The sequence below is a fragment of the Mastomys coucha genome, unplaced genomic scaffold (assembly GCF_008632895.1).
Source record: "Mastomys coucha isolate ucsf_1 unplaced genomic scaffold, UCSF_Mcou_1 pScaffold13, whole genome shotgun sequence".
NCBI classification, from domain to species: Eukaryota; Metazoa; Chordata; class Mammalia; order Rodentia; family Muridae; genus Mastomys; species Mastomys coucha.
The window spans coordinates 53,074,405-53,077,349 of record NW_022196895.1 but is presented as its reverse complement, the minus strand read 5'-3'; positions in this window follow the sequence as shown (position 1 = coordinate 53,077,349).

The following is a 2,945-nucleotide window of genomic DNA, read 5'->3' as shown; positions in this document are numbered from 1 at the left end:
GAGAGAGGGAGAATGCCTGGCACCTTTCATTAGATGCATGATTCGACACTAAAATTGTTCTAGTCAAGGCTGGAGAGAAGGCTCCGTGAATATCAAAAGTCAAGTCCCCAGAAGGCAAATGAAGCTAGGATGCTTGGTAGTAAACATCTGCAGTCCTGGTGCTTGGACGAGGCGATGGGAGGTGGAGACAGGAGAAGCCTTGGAAGCTGGAAGGACGTGTAGCCTGGTGTAAAAAACAGCAAAGAAACCCTTTCTGAAACAAGATAAAAGCGAAGGACCTACGTCCTATGCCAGAAGCTGTCTCTGACCTCCATGGCACACCACAGAACATATGGGCCTGCATATCCCCCTCTCTATCTCTCCATCCCTCTATCTCTCTACCTCTCATCATTTACCTTATGCTAAACTTTTAAATTTTAAATAAAAAAATGAGACACTTTTTACTGACAAGACCTGGATTCAACTAAAAACATTCACTCTCTTTTGTTAAGGTTCAAACATGCAATGAGCAGCATTCCCACAACAGTTGATTTAAGGGCACATTCTCAAAACTGTCACACATTTACAGTCACCGTGTCACACAGTACGGAAGGCAGTTTTCTGAGCTCTTGAGAGCTGTTACGTCTTTTTCAGTGGTCTAAGGTTCCATATTCACCCCTTTTCCTTCTTAAAAGTTGAATTAAGTCATTTGTCCGGTCTGTAGAATGAATATCTCTGAGACTTGTTTGGCTGCTTTTGTTTTCTTCTATTGGGTTGATTCTCTAATGTTGCTAATTTAGTCATTTCAGAAATGTATGTTTACTTTTAGATTCGTGGTGACATATGCTAAGGCATCCAAACACTAACCCTTGATTTAAAAAAAAAAAAAAGTAGATGTTGGAACCTCTCAAATTGATTGCCCTTTATGAAATATTTAGATATCATAAAGATATCTAAGGATCTTCTGATATAACTATTTCTTTTTCCTTTAAAGTTATTATCTATTTTTAATGTATTGTTATTTTATGAGTATGCACATGCATTCATGTATGTGCATGTCTGTCTATGTAGTATGTGTGGAGATAAGAGGGTAACTTTCTCAAGTGGCTTCTCTCCTTCCAGGTTTTTATGGGGTCCATGGACCAAACACAGGTTGTCAGACCCATGTGACAGTCAGACTACCCACTGGGCCTTCTTACAAGCCCAAACATTTTTTTAAGCAACAGCACACCCCAGTTCTAGAATTCCCAGCGTAACAAAATTCAAGTGTCCTCCTGTTACAAGAGGCCGAGGCTCAAATCCAGTGCTTGTTTGGCTCTGTAAGTCTTCTCTCACTTGAATGTGTATAGACATATTCTCTGCTGGGTCAGAGAGAGCCCAGCAGATGCTGTTGGGATAGCTCTGGACTTTGGGTAATTAATCCATGCTGAATGTGGTCTCTGATTGGACATAAATCCATAGCAGGCACATGGGTTTTTCATTCCAGCTTGGAAGCCTCCTTTTTTTTTTTTTCTAATAATCGACTGTGAGGCAGAACTTTTCTACTTAAATGTTTGCTTTCCAAGTGTAGTTTTGAATTAGCAAAATCCAAAACCCTGAAATGGGAGAGATCAGTTTACCACAGGCTTGAATTTTCTTCATCCCACCTTGGCTGCCTCACAAACACTTAGAGATACAGGAGAACAGGTAGCCATTTCTCTCCGGGTGGACACGCCATGCATTGCACACCAGCATACACATTCAACTGAGAAGCAGTTTAAAAGACCCTTCTCGCTGATGGGCCAAATGATTGCGAAAAAACGTCTACCTTTCAAAAGTGATGAATGACCATGTTCCTTTTTAATTTAAGCCGCGGAAATGCATTTTTTTTTCAAACTAACTCAGAATGGATCGCACATGATGCTCAGTCCGTGCAAAACACGCTTGGATAACAGAAGCCGAGGCAGCAAGGATTAAAAAGTAATGAGACCACTGAGTGAGGTATTAAAAATAATTGCCAGGAAAAAAAGCTCAACAAAGGGTATCCAGCCCTTGTTGCTCCTGGGTCTGTTTTCCCAGCTTAACTGTTGGATGCTTTGATCAGAGATAAAATGAAATCGCGTATTGTTTCAAACAGGAAGTGATTTATTGCCCCGTGGCGTCCTGGCATGAAAGGATTCTGTTATTTCTCTATATGTGTCTGGCTAAGAAAGGCAGGGAAGAGAGCTTATAGTTGGACAGTGTGTATAAGTTTTAGATGCCTTTGGACAGAGCCCAGCAGCCTGGCCTAGGTAGTGAACTATGTGAAATTATTTTAATGGTTGTTTGAATTAATCCTGGGAAGATTATTCGTGCTGTGGGCTACTTAAATTGAATTTTAGCATTTTGAGAATCTAATGGGCTCTGGAGCCGGCAGGTCCTGAGAGAAGATGAGGCACCGTAACAGCTGTCACTCTTCTCTTTGCCGCCATGCCCAAGGAGGAGTTTGGTTTTTAGTAGAAGCTCCGGAAAGGTAAAGCTATGCATATTTTAATACACAGTGCTCCGCCCAGCAGTGTATTTATGAAAACTCTTCCTTGAGATGGCAAGAATGAATATGTGTGTGTGTATTCTGATCACAGAGCGGGGAGCTAAAATGTTAATCATCATAAATTTCTTTTTTTTTCTTTTTTTTCTTTTTTTATTAGATATTTTCTTTATTTACATGTAAATTTCTCCTTTCCCAGTTTCCCCTCCAAAAAACAAAGAAAGAAACAAAAACAACAAAAACAAACCCCAGTTGCCTCCCCCCTCCCCATGCCTGCCACCCCACCCTCTCCCACTTATTGGCCCTGGCATTCCCCTACACTGGGGCACAGAACCTTCACAGGGCCAAGGTCCTCTCCTCCTACTGATGATAGAATTTGCAATCCTCTACTGTACACATGCTGGCAGAACAATCAGACCCCTCCATGTGCAGTCCTTGGTTGGTGGTTGAGACCCTGGGA